General features: G+C 46.7%; 1 protein-coding gene across 3 annotated transcripts in view; it reads left to right on the top strand.

The window, feature by feature from the left end:
• VPS13D (vacuolar protein sorting 13 homolog D) overlaps window positions 1-13,990 on the top strand; it is a 243,374-nt gene that overhangs the window by 203,130 nt on the left and 26,254 nt on the right. The window contains exon 67 of one of the 3 annotated variants that reach the window (XR_015768017.1): window positions 2,449-2,631. The exons of the other annotated variants lie outside the window; for them this stretch is intronic. The gene's annotated coding sequence lies outside the window, so the exon portion shown is untranslated. The remainder of the gene's footprint in view (window positions 1-2,448; window positions 2,632-13,990) is intronic. 3 annotated transcript variants of the gene reach the window in all.

The raw sequence follows: 13,990 nt of genomic DNA, 5'->3' as shown, positions 1-13,990 counted from the left end.
GTTTCTGTTTTATCTGAAAACTGTAAATGAATTTTACCTTTTATCCCATATTTGTTTTAATAAGATAATGTTTTTAATAAATGCTACCAAGTAAAATGAGCCCTTCAGAAGGATACACCAGGTTATCCTGTAGCTTCCTCCTCATACTCATCTAAGAGCCACAAGACATGCTTTCCAGATGAGTCCTGTAGACCCTCATAGCATTGATGTAAAGACAGGTATGTGAACACGAGTGAAAAGCCAGAGCCTAGTACCGATTTGACACTGAGGCTCGGTTTCTGGCCTTTGGGTGAACCTGTCTGTTGGCTTGCTAGCTGTCTGCTGCCTGGGGCAGCCAGTGCATTGCCTGCATTGCATGCCAGCTTTGTCGTGGGAAGGAAATTGATTTCAGTGGCACTGAAAAAGGATTGCTGTATCCATCCAAAGGGAAGGGACTGTCCACACCTCTGCTCTCCTGTCCCGGAATGGCACATTGGGTAGAGAGCGGCCGCTTGACCTATCTCCTGCTCACCCTCGGGTATGTATGTGGTGGAGAGCCATATATTCGCACTTCCTGATCTTGCCATACCAGGCCCTTCCAGAGAATGCCCCAAGGTGGATGGATCATTTTCTCACTCTTTCTGAGCAACCCCCGCAGAAGAAACAACATTCAGAGCCGTGTCACAACATAGGCTGTCTCGCTGGGGTCTGAAATTGAGCTGATGAAGTCACAGGATAAGACATTGTTTAGAAACATCTTTCATGCCTTATAAGTTAAAATTCCTCTCACAGAACACAAGCAGAGAGCTCTTATTTTTTCCAAGACCGACTTCTTCCCTCTTGCTAGACTGTAAACACCATACTTTCCTTTCACTCAGAGGCTCCAAACGATGCCACTCTCGTTATAACATAACCTATGGAAAGCTCAGATCTGTTGCTAAAAAAAATAAATGGAAACTTGCACACACATATTTGAGAAGAGTCTTTCCATTTCTGAAATCCCATGACTCATTTTTATGCAAGATTATCTGTTAAGGAAAAAAAAAAAACACTTTTTTGGTCATGGTACATTATAATCGTTTCTAGAAAGGAGAGTTCTATTTTTTGCCATTTTTGGCATGCAGAGATGACTGGCTTCATGGGAACAGCACAATCCTGTTTCCAAAAGTAAAAATAAACTGAATTTATGCACGTACATCTTTTAAGTACAGTCCTTGTATCTCAACCAGCAGGTCTTTGCTCAAAGAAGATAGAATGGAAAAGTCTAAGTGCTTTCAAATTTTGGTTTCTTCCATTTGAAAATTAAATAATCAACCCAGCCATTGTACATGTTGGGTCCTTTCCTTGTTTGGTGACTTGATTCGTAAAACTCCAGAATGACTGCGTTGGAGATTTTTGTTTTGAACTTCAAGAGAAACAGAACAACATATTTCTTCCTGAGAAAAATTTGTATTTCGTGCGTTAGAAAAGAATGAAAAGCCATCTCCTGTTTCTGGAATTCCTCTGCAAAGGCGTTAAGTTCACTTATTTTTAGGTTTTGATGACTACCCTACGTCTCTAATGGTTTTCCCGTACGAGTCGTCCCTTTTTGCCCAGGATGTAATTGGAATCCCCCTTAAAGAGAGGATCCAGGTTTGAGTTCAGATCCCCTGCTCCCAGAAAGCTTTAGGGTGTGAGGTAATTGTGAGGTACATAGGGGACCAGTGGGCTAGCAGGGGACTGAATGAAGACTGTAGTGTTGTTTTACAAGGGAAAGCTTGTAATCCTTGGGGGAAGGAAAGGTAAGTTTGGGGGTTGTTGTAATGAACCCAGAGTCTCCTTGCCCCCATACCTTTATTTAGTCTCTTTTGCCAGACCACTTCTCAAAGACAGATTCTTGCTAAGTTTCTCACTAACTTGTCGAATGGGGAGAAATAAGATTGAATTTGTAAAACATTTTAATCACAGCATAATCTAAAAGAAACAGTTTTCTTACATCGGGCTTATATAACTCAAATCGAGTTAACAGTGTTACTGGTCTATATCCTTAGTGGATTTACTTGGATACATAGAGGAAACTGATTTCTCATTAGCGCAAAATTTGTCCATGTGGGTCCTTTTAGAACAGAGGCTCTCAAAATATGGCTTAAGGACCCCTAGGGAACCCCAACCTTTCCCAGGATCCATGAGGTCAAACCTATTTTTATATATTTATATATGAATTCATACATAGGTAGATAGCTAAATAACCACTGTTATAATAATATTCTCTAATGAGTGTACGGTGGCGTTTTCCAGAAGCCACACAGCGTGTGATATTGCACACAGTGATTGACTGTAGACGCAGATAAGAGAATGCAGCTGTTTTTTGTTAAGCAAAACTTAAAGATTTGCAGAGATGTAAAACAGGGCCACTCCTCGTACCTTCTGTGACTCCAGGAATATGCCGCTAGTCAACAAATGCCTGTACCTGGTTAATTTCCTTGACAGGATGCTCTGTGTGAAAATGTGGTGATGATCCATCGTCCTTCGGGTAAATAGCACCTATTGGCAGCGGTGGATTAATGTGGATTAGACTGCAGGAGCCCCCGTGATAGGATGCTTCACCTTGGCTTCCTGCCGACAGTTGTCAGCCCTCCTGGTTTGCTCCTGACTTTTACGGGGTTTCCTGAGGTAACCATTGGAAAGATTTTATTACGTACCAGAAAGACCTCTCACAATAATTTACCTAATTTAGTCCTTCACCCTAACCTACCATCCCAATAAATTTTAACTACAGCAGCATGGGGAGTGAGGAGCACATTACTTCAAAGCTCAGGGTCCATCTTATCGAAGGCACCTTGCTCCTGCTAGCACTGGCCGAGCTCTTTCAGGAAACGGAGAAGGTATATCTAGGTCAGAGTTTACTTGGCAAAACCTCAGCTTTCTCCCCTAGCAAAGCTGGTGGAGCAGGACAAGCCTACGGTATTTGGATAAGCTCCTTTGAACTCTTTGTGGAAAGCAGTTTTTATGAGGCAGTTTTGCGTTAACACCAGAGGCAGCTCCTAGTAGATTTTCCCTCAACGTACTTCAAACATAGGTGATGCCAGGGGCGACCCAAGTGGCACCATAAAGTCCCGGGGACTGCAGGAAACTTCAGAGGAGAGTCAGAGCCGAACTGGCTTCTCATCATGAGGAGGATGGGAGGAATCCTGGCTAACCCTAGTGGGTTAGGACTGGTTGGATCCAATGGAACCTCCCTGAGTTCTGCCAGGATGGACAGAGGGCAAAGCTCATCTGTTCTCTAGACTTTCCTGATCTACCCTAGCAGCACAATTGGGGCGGTCATAACTCGCACCTGCCCACCTCCTAAGGCATTAAAGGCTAGATTACCATGTGCGAGTGTTTCTCATATCCCTCGTGAAAAGTTATGAGAGCCTCTGTGAGTTTTTATGTTTTTGTTTGAATTGTTGAGGGGTCCCATTAATTCAGTTTAGCTAATTCTAAACGTGTGATACTCCGATCCGGTTGCTTAGTGAACACACTGGTTCAAGTATAGGCAAATTGACATCAGAAATGCATTAATTGGTGAAGTATTGACCTCCTACTATGTTCTAGGCGTATCATAGGTATTCAGTGCTGATATATTGAATATTTAAAAATCTCAGTATTTGAATATTTAAATACTGAGGATATTTAAATAGTAAATATTTACATGCTTATTTAAATAATTAAACACTTTGAAGAATCTTCCAGATTATTGAGAATCACCAAGTTGTTAGTGCGTTAATATTCTTAAATTGGTCTCACGTGCTTATTAAAGCAAGTTTTCCTATAGCTTTCTTGAAGTACCCCTTTATTAGCGACGTGATTTACTGTTTGTTCTTGGAAACCACAGCATTGCATTTGTGTTGTGGTGCTGTATATTGGGGAGGCTTGGCGGTTTTTCCAACTTTATTAACAGGTCCGTCACTGCTCTTTCAGAACTCTTAAATGATCTCTACTCTTTCTACCTTATATGTGTTTACTAAATATTATTTAATTTCTGCATTAATAAGAACAGTGGTTTTAAAAAGCTATGATTTTGACCATAATTATCTCACTATAACAAATTTTTTTTCTTTTCAAATTAAATTGTATTTTGTCAAAGTAAATATGTGTCCATACTTTTAAAGGTCAAAGACTTTTCAACATGTCTGAAAATAAAAACCAGCAGTCTCCTGCCCCACTCTTCCCTACCTCTGATTCCTGCTCCCCGAGGCAACCACTTTCAACACTTTTGGCTGTTTCTTTGATTTGGAGGTATTTGCCTCTCTGTTTCTTTAAAAAAAAAAAGAAAAGTGCTATTTCTCGCTATCGTTTGACTTCCTAGTCCCTCCCCTTCTTTTTCAGTATAGTTATATTGCCCTTTCTGGGTAAATCAGTATTCAGTTTTTACATTATTAGGACTATGTCAACAGCATTCCCAGTGAAGCTACTAGGTTACTATGTTTCCTTTTTGGCTTCTTTTTTTTCTCCCTGGAGTTAGTAACTGCCTTGATTATTGTTGTTTGCTTCGTTTGCTACATGAATATTCCCATTTAATCTTCAAACTCTTACTTTCAGCTTTTTTTACTCCAAGTTTAGTAAGTCCTTAAAAAAGTTTTTTTCTATCTGCCTATTACTAACTTATCCACAAACTCTTCTCTTTGTGTCTAAAAATGTATGAAGCAGTTTATCAGTGTTAGGATTCTTCTTGCAGGTTCTTCCCCCCGGGTGCCTTCTGCTCCTGTCTGGACTGACTGCTTTCTAGAACACTCTAGAGCCAGTGCCCTGGTACTCAGTTTTGAGTTTCTTCCATTGGTTTGTTTTGGTCTTTTTCTTTCATGAACAGAGACAGTTCTCAGGTGGTTGGTGATTCTTGACTGTCTGTTCTGCTCTCCTTTAAAGCGGAGGCCCTGGTGAGCAGCGTGGGAGCCCTCTGCAGGGCCTGGGGCCTTCCCAGGGAGGGGTAGCCGGGGCCTGCTGCCTCTGCCCTTCTGTTCTGAAGGGGATGAGAAAGGGACCTGCACATCTAGCTGCTGCTTAGGCTGTTAACCCATCTTCCTGTTCTCACCACCCCAACATCCTCACCTCCCTGTTCCTCCCTTTTTGTCTCAGGCCGTCAGAGCTTCCTTGGTGCCCCATCTTTCTGAAATTTGGTGGGTTTTACCGTACTAATTAGCTTACTGCTCTGTGGCTCCCACTCCCTCAGGCTTACATTTCAACACCACATGTCCATCTGCTTTTCAGCTTCTAAAATATTGTTGACACCTTCTCTTTATCCTTTTGGATTTGTGCCATTTATATCCCTTTGCTTTTGCTTTAGAGACGTCTCTGGACTAAATCTGTCATATTTAATCAGAAGCCTTATAACTTGGACTTTTCACTAATTCATTCATCCTTTCTTGATGTCCTTTCCCCTCACATCCAACCAGTAGTTCCAAATTAATGTGGTTTTACTGAAATCCATATCCGTTATTTCGCTAAAACATTCTTTAAGTTTGGTGGTAGTAAGAAATTAAATAATAACATTATTGCTGATGATTTCTGGCCTGATGCAGGCCTTGTTCTAGGGACTTTACATGTATTATCCCATTTAATCACCACAGCAACTTATAAATAGCATCTGGTTGGGCAGTCAGTGGCCCTTCCTTCCCAGGAAGGTTTAGAATGGGTCTGGTGAGAAGTCGTTGCTACTCCCAACTCCAGTTTTAAGTCTGGTCTTGGCCTTTAATCTCTCATTCTGTGTGTTGTAAAGAAAACAGGTTGTAGAAGGCTCTTGTCAGATCCCAGGGACATGAAAGAAATAGCACACCCCACGGTAGTGACATGGCCCTGTCACCACCCCTCATGGAACCATAAAAGCTATTCAGAGGGGCCGGCAGCTGGTGAGCGACTGTACTTAGATCCTGGGTGCTGATGGGTGTTTTGTAGTTTCCAAGGGAAGTTGCTGAAAGTTTTCTTATCTTGACACTCCAAGGGCAAGAGGTCTTTCTTCAAAGAGAAGCACTCATTTCAGAAAGAGATGTGGAAAGAACATAAAATCACAGCTCTTCCCCAGTTCTGGAGAAGAAATGGGAAGTGGCACTGTGGTAGCCAGTGTAAAAAGAAACCAAGTGTTTGCAGGAATCAGGACGGGGTTCCCGCAACACTCTTTGGTCCCCACATCTATAAAACAAGGCCAGAGGGCCTGTGGGAGGCAGACAGCCCTGGATCTGAGTCATGGCACTGCTGTTTGTCAGCTGTGGCCTGGAGCAAGTCTGTCCCTGCCTGTCTCTGAGGTGAGAGTCCTCTCGCTCCTGTGGAGTGCGGACAGCAATGCCCGCCTCCATGGGTGCTCATGTGGATTAGATGGCACATTGGACGTAAAGCACTTAGCCTGCCGTGGGGCGTGTAGTTAGGGCTCGAGAGATGGCGTTGGGGTCCAAAGTCTTTCTGAATACGAATTGAGCATAAGTGAAACGGGGATTATGTCTTCACTGCTCATTTACACCCTGTCCCTGAAAACACGCTGACCACTTGGCTCTAGCCTACAATGCCAAGTTCACATGCTGTGTTGGGTTTCTGTCCCTCCTTTTCTCTTTCTTCACACAGACTAGACAGTTACAGTCAGGCCCACACATTGGTGCTAGTCACGGGGTTGCAGTTGCTGTGTGGGAGAACTTACCTGGGCTCTCAGCCTTTGTGTATGAGAACCCCTTTGAAAAAGGTGTGCAGAGGCCACGAACTCGCTCTGAACCCACTTGTGAAGAGCAGGTGATCCCAAACTATTGTTAGTGTCTGCTGTAAATGATATGCCTCTGGGTTCGAGCAGAGTTCAGCCAGAAGCCCCACATGACATGGAAATCTGTCCTGGAGCCAGGTTTGTCGGGTAAAAGTTATGTAGCAAATGTCTCCAAACATTGGCATCTGTTGTCTGACGAGGCTAGGACGACCGGGAATGATGGAGTGCTTACGGAAATTGGGACGGGGCATGCGACCCTGTGACAGCTGACAGACGGTTCCAGGCCACTGTTGCTCATCCAGCTTTTTTGATAAACAGCTTTAAAAGCATTACGTGGTTTGGAAAGCATTCCTCAAAAACAGTTATATTTTCCAGACGCATGACAGTCCACTGTTGAGTATTGCGGAAGGGTTTCGAATTGTAGAATCAGATCCCCCTTCAGTGGGACCGTTGGAACTATTGCGGGCTTATCTGTGTGAGTCCCTCCAGGACCGCCTTCCAGCAATGTTATCGCATAGGTCGGGGTCCCCTATGTCTGTTAAACAAGCAAAAAAGTGCTCTCAGGGTCAGGGCTGGAGTTTAAAAGGAAAAACTCTTTCTTTCATTTCTGGGTAGATGCGATGGGCTCTTTGAAGCGTCACTTTCATTGTGCACCCTTTATCTCGTGGCTTCCGTGTAAGGAAAGGGAGAGAGAACTTGGGGTTATTGCAAAGCTCTGAGCCTTTGAAAATGAGCTTCGTCTAGATTATAAATGTTCATTTCAGACTTCACCTTCCCATTTGTCCTATTTCCGGAAATGTAGCTCCTGTTGCCTTTGCTCTTCCTGGGAGATCCAGGGTGTCGAGGGCGAGGGAGGTGGTTCGTGGGGGAGTGGCGTCCGGGCTTCGCAATTCATGTGGGACCTAGACGCCTACAGACCGTATGAGATGTACAAAGTGCTCCAGCGACAGGTTTGTTGTTTTTTTTTTTTTTTAAACTTTCACTGAATCCTACTATACCACAGGTTTTTGTTGTTTTTTTCAGTTTGGGGATAAGAGTCACGGGATTTTATTCTTAGTCCCAAAATGCAGTGGTGGTGCTGACAGAGTAGCATGGAACATCATTCTGATTTATTGTGTCGAAGCGACAGCAGTTCACGTTCTTTTAATCTGTCAGTGTAGGATCAGTTCCTCCTTGACTCGAGTCTCTGAGATCAAAATAACCTATCTGAATGTTCCCTTTGGGTATTGGAGGCAGCATGGCCCCTTGGCAAGAGGACAGGGTCATAAATCGTGGGAGACCAGAACCCTGATTTCAGCCCTGACATCCTCCTGCCTTGTGGTCTTGTGCCAGCCGCCTTTTCTTCCCTCCCCAGGTCAGTCTCCCCACTTCAGAGGGAGTGTGGGGCGTCCCGGCCAGGTCCTGTCTGCCCGGCTGAGGTGAATAACTCCCTGAGGCATGGCACGGAGTGGGCTGGCTTCGCCATCACGGAGGAAGCCAGGCATTGGGATGAAGAAGGAGCCCAGGCAGGACATATGAACGCTTGATAATATTTTCTAAAAATAAGAAGGCAATAGGTTAATCTGAGGCGGTGTTGTACCTAAAATATTCCTGAGCAACCCTTGGCCCTAGGCTGAACCCCAGCTGGGCTTAGCACCGTTTAAGTTGGTTCCATCTAATCCCCCGAGGGGTTGGATCTGTGGCCGTGCCTGCCCTGTCACTGCTTCAGCCCCCCCTCTGATTTCACCCCTGGGAAAACTAAAGTGGCCCCAGACGCGGCGATCTAGATCCCACGCAGGCAGCGTGTGAGGACAGCCTCCATGACACACAGCATCCAGGCAAACCCTCATACACAGACTGCTTCCCACATACTCAGTCATTGTAGAGGTACTTGAATGTGATGTAGCTTCTTTGAGCTGACGCCCAAGAAGTCAGTGTTTAAAAACAAAACAAAAACCCTTGACAGAGGCCATTTTGCATCAAGAACGGATGTGCGTGGTATGAAAAAGCAAATTCCAAAACATACTCCCTTTTGGTTCCCAAACTAGTATCAAATTAGTCCTTCTTAGCCCTACCCACGATGCTAGAGTAGTTAGCGGTGTCCCGGAGCGTATGGAGAAGGTGGTCTGGAAAACACACGGGAGACAAGTGTGTGCAGCAGTGAGTCTACTGAGCCGGCTCTGCATCCTTCTTCTGAGCAACCGCGTTCCCGCAGTTTTGGAGCAGGGCCTCTTTGGTTACGTATGATTGTATGTCCCCAGATATAGTCATCCAAGTGACCCTGAGATGAAGTCCCACAGGAAGTGGGGGCATCCAGGTCACGGTGTGTCAGCTCTCACAGTCTGTCTTGGTCCATAAGAGAGTCTCATTCTCAGTGTGTGGTGAGCTTTTCCAGATTTTAATATATCAGGGAATCTTGATGTATCTGGGCTCGCGACGGACCACAGTGAGCCTTCAGAAGACCTGTTATGCACCCGACGCCCAGTGGGAACTGGCTTTCTCTGTGAGTATTGCTGTAACCTGTGTGATGTGGGCGTGTGCAAGTGCTCTGGAGACTGCCCTGGGAGAGGCGATGTGTTACTATGACTAAAGACTTCACTGAACCCTGAACTCGTATGTGAATAACCAGAGACAGATTGAATAGATTACACATTTTTCTGGAGAATTTCCTAAATTAGCCTACCTAACTTTTTCTTGCCCTTTCTCTTTCCTGACCTAACTAGTTCTCTCTAACCTATATTTCTTACAAACCCAGAACAAATAGTATCCAGTGAAAGAAGTGCCGTATAAACAGGGATTCTCAGGAGCTGGAGACAATTTTCTGTGATTTATTCATTCCATGACACTTCCTATCTACCCAAAAAAGGTGCTTTGGGCTTTGGAATGACAGACTCATTAGCTCATCTCAAAACATCAGCACAGTGGATAAGGAAACCTTTGAGGAAAACATAAAAATGTGTGTACAGTTCATTCCAAAATAAATACATGGTTAGTTCCGATCAGGAGGCACCACTTTCACCTTCACGTTGGACGTGGCCCTCATTCGGAGCAGACCACTGGCCTCGCTAGACTCCGTCGAAGAAGTGCATGTTGTTGCTAAGTGTGGGATTTTTGGTTTTATTTCTAAACAAACTTGGGCCCTAGCCTTGTACTGCACAACAGTGGCCAAAAAAGACCAGCAGAGACTCTCCTCAGAGGCTTTCCTACCTGGTCTTCTGAGCATGTCTTTGGTTTAGTTTTTGGCTTGGGTTTTTTTTTTTTTTTTTTTTTCAACCCCTCTGTTCCTCTTACTCCTTCTTGCTCTATTACACTTTGACTTTGGTTAGAAGAGTTCTGATAATCATTCCAGACTCCCAGTAGCCTCATGCAGAGGTGGGCCCACTGAGACATAATAGACGACAAACCGTGCTGGTTCACCTGCTGAACCGTGGATTCGCAGCTCATCCCTTGGAGAGCCTGGATTCAGCTCTGGATGACCCCCTTTCTGGCCGTCAGATGGTATCATCTGGAGTGAGCGGCAGACGCACCCTTCCGGAGCCGTTCCAGGCGTGCTGTCCTTTTGGGTTAAACTCTAAAACTGAAGTGAAGGCCTGCCCATCGGGTTGACTGTTCAACCCTTTATATGCTAATCAGAGATGCTAAAGATCAAGGACAGAACATGTGGGCAGACCTGGCAGGTCTGATGCATGGGACCTTCTGTGTGATTCCATGACACTGGATCCCCGGTGCTTGCCTCCCTTCTGTGCATCCCAGCCTTGTAGCCAAGGACTGGAAAATGAGTTTACTTTTTCCTGCATTAATATTCAAACTAAGACCAGCTACTAGTCAGTGTCTGCAGTCCCATCCCCTGCGGGACCTGGGAAGACTGGAGGATGGCGGTGGGTTGTGGCTCCTTTTAATGTCTTGGCTCTGGGAAGGGCAGGCTTGCCCCCACGGTACCCCCGAATTCACGCGTTCGCCTGGAGGTGTGCCCCCGGAAGGCCTGGTTGCCATTTCCTAGACGGTTCAGCAGGAATCAGACTGCAGGTTTTGCTTTCATGAGAACAAAGTGCAGTCGTCCATCCAGGAGCAGCTCCGGGCCTATATGTAGGGCCCAGGGCCTGCTGGGATGGGGTTTTACACTTGGGCTGTCCTTTTGCCCTTCCACTGAACTCTTTCATTTCAGTCATGAGCAAACAGTCAGTGCCTGAACTAACAACCCTGCAGTCCTCCAAAGCACGGCTCGCTTACAGTACCGAACAAAGGGAAGGAGGGCCGCGTGGGCCGGCCCAGGCCAAGGAATGCGGCTTCAGGGTTCTGCTCCATAAATTTAACCAGCACGACGAAAAGGAGATAATATGAGCCTTCGTGATGATCTGAAAGGGGGAGGTTCTGTGTCCCATTGATTGCGGTCTGGCCCAGTGCCAGGCCCAAGCCTGACCGACAGTTGAACCATATCGTTAAGGCGTGTAACACAGCTCGAGTCTTGTACTGCCGCCAACGAGTACATGTCCACAGGGCAAACGTTTATAAGGAGCTGAGGCGGCTGTCCTGTTTAACCCTCTCACACCACGTGTAATAGACCCGGCTGCCATTCAGAACTTGCCCGTCCGAGGTCACAAAGGAAAGCCAGCACGCTTCTTTTCTCCAAGCAGAGCTTTTCAGGACTAGGGGGAGGGAAGAAATGCTGTCTAGAGAGGGTTTCCCTCGGGAGAAGCGAAGCAGTCTACCTCCTCCCCCCCATGGCCAGAAACGGGACACCAGAGCGCTTTATTCAAAGTAGCTCTCTGTTTGCGGTATAATGTTGCCGCAGGAAGTGGGGCTGACACCACAGGAAACCTACCCGTCTCGGCAGTGGTGGCTGGATGCCGGTGGCCGAGCGTGCTCCTCGAGCAGCTGAGATGCGGGACGATTCTGTTTCCCTTCCCTGCCATGCAGCCGCCTCGAAGGCTGGTGGTCGCCAACCTCTCGGGCTTTGCAGAGCTGAGCCCAAATGCAGACACAGGGCAGGTGGAAGGCTGTCCCGTGGGATGGCCTGTTAGGCCAGGGCGCTGGCTGTCAGAGGCAGGCCACCAGGGAGGGCATGGGGGAAAATGGGGCACCACCACAGCCAGGCCTGCAGATGCCTGGGTTTTCATGGTAACGCTGCACAGAGTAAATGTGAGACAGACACGGCTTCAGGTGTAAGTAGCGAGGAGGAAAGCACGGTCTGTCTTCCGAGGACCCTAGGCGAACAGTGGGTTAAGGGTGTAGTTTAGAGCTGTCCATCCTTTGGCCAGACTGGGGGCCTACATGTCCTATGTCCACACCGTCCAGCAAGACATACATTCCTGTCATTTCCAGAGAGCTTGTCTGCAAGGGACAAGGCATCGGAGGTGGGTACCCGTGTCCCGGCTGACGGTGCTCCAGATACTGAATGCTTATGTGTGCCACACACTATTTTCAACATTCTATTTTTGTATATTACTGTTTCATTTTCACAGCAACCCAGTGAGGTGGGCGCTTTATTTTCCCCATTTTACAGGTGAGAAACATGAGGCGCAGAGAGGTTATGTGACTGGTCTAAGATCGCAAAGGTAGTGAGAGGGAACCAGAATTTGAATCCTAACTTCTCTGCTCCTTTTGGATCACCCCTTGTTCTCTCCCATCAGAAGGCCTCATGGATTTAAATCTGAGGCTTCTGGGCGCCTGGGTGGCTCAGTGACTGCCTTCGGCTCAGGTCATGATCCTGGAGTCCCGGGATCGAGTCCCGCATCGGGCTCCCTGCTCGGCGGGGAGTCTGCTTCTCCCTCTGACGCTATCCCCTCTCATGTGCTCTCTCTCTCTCTCATTCTCTCTCTCAAATAAATAAATAAAATCTTTAAAAAAAAATAAATCTGAGGCTTCTTACCAGGTCTCATGATCCACTTCCTTTCGATTCTTGGCCATGAATATGGAGTGTGGGAATGGGGTATCTGCCTCTGACCCAGAAGATATGGGGGAAAATGCCAGTGCAGTTGTGTGTGGGGGGTAGTTTCTATAAACTTTGGATCTCGTGGTGTGAAGGATGCTTATCACATTCATTACCCCCCTACCAGCTTAACCCCGAGACAGTGTGAGAGGACCACGGGAGACCCTCGCCTGCCAGTGTCCATGCCTGGGGAACCTGGTCACTGAACTTTGTGTCCAGGAGCTGTCCCAGGCCCTCCCTCCCTGCCCCCACCCTGCACCCCACCACCACCACCAGTGACAAACCACTGCAGCTTTCTGATGCAGAATTCGTCAGTTTCACCAATGGCGCTGATCCATCCTGGCTCCGCCTTATCTTTGCTCTGCCATCCAGCAAAAGCTGTTTCCACCCGCTGGTCACCTGGGAACTCCAGCTGCTACACAGAACAGGAAGCCTTGGAAGAGACTGTCCAAGTAGTATGTGCTTAGCATGCTATAACCTTTTCATGGCCAAGGATAGCTTCTGCTTACTTTGGTGCGATGGGGCCTGGAAAAAAAAAATACTTTTAGGGGTAGGAGAAGCACCTGGCCCACCCTGAGGTCATTGGATTCTCTTTGGTCATGCCTCCATGGTCAGGGTGCTTCAAAAGCCTGGGTGGAACTAACTTATGGTGTGGACTCCACAAAATGATTGCTAAACCCAAAGTTCAGCAGACCTTGGTACTAGAGGTCTCTTAATGGGCACCTGTTTGGAGGTTCTCTTTGTCACATATTTTAATGCATTTGGCATCGAGGAGCTGTGCTGTACCTTTTGAAGTATGCGGAGAGAAATGCTAAGGGAGTGGTGAGCAGTTAAATTGTAGGAAGAAATTCTGCTTTTTTAAAATTGTTTTTGTTCGGTTTAACAATGATTGAAGATGCCATGAGGTAGCCAGATGATCCACTAACTGGGATTTATAGAAATTCTTATCTGCAAAAATTTTAAGACAGAGAGAGTATTAGCTTCAACGCTTTATGTACCATGCAGAAGGAAGTCTGGTCCGAGCGTTTTGCATCTGAGTGACCCTCTGGAAGGGGGACGATGAAAAGCAGCTGAAGAGTCACTTGCTTTATGTGTGACTCACCCTCCTTTGTCTGCATCAGGGTTGTCCCAGGCCTGCCCGCTTCTCTCCACCCCAAGGAGTTTGGTCTTTGGAAAGCCACATGCCTGCTCTCCCGATCTGCCTCCACTTCGAGGTCCAGAGGGAGAAACCAACGCTCAGCTGGCAGGAGAGGCTAGAAGAGAGGTTTTGTGTGTGCCGTTGGCAGAGTAGGGAGAGGTGCCATCACCCCTGCTCTGGGTAGACTCCCAGAGGCACCTGCTTTTCCCAGAGGTGCATGAGGCTCAGGCAGAGAGGCTGGTGCTGACTGCTGATGGGTCTG

This window comes from Eumetopias jubatus, unplaced genomic scaffold (assembly GCF_037043125.1).
Source record: "Eumetopias jubatus isolate StellerSeaLion01/CBP00866 unplaced genomic scaffold, mEumJub1_p1.0 scaffold_4, whole genome shotgun sequence".
NCBI classification, from domain to species: Eukaryota; Metazoa; Chordata; class Mammalia; order Carnivora; family Otariidae; genus Eumetopias; species Eumetopias jubatus.
Note: the sequence above shows the minus strand (reverse complement) of the source record. Positions and strands in the feature narration are given on the sequence as shown.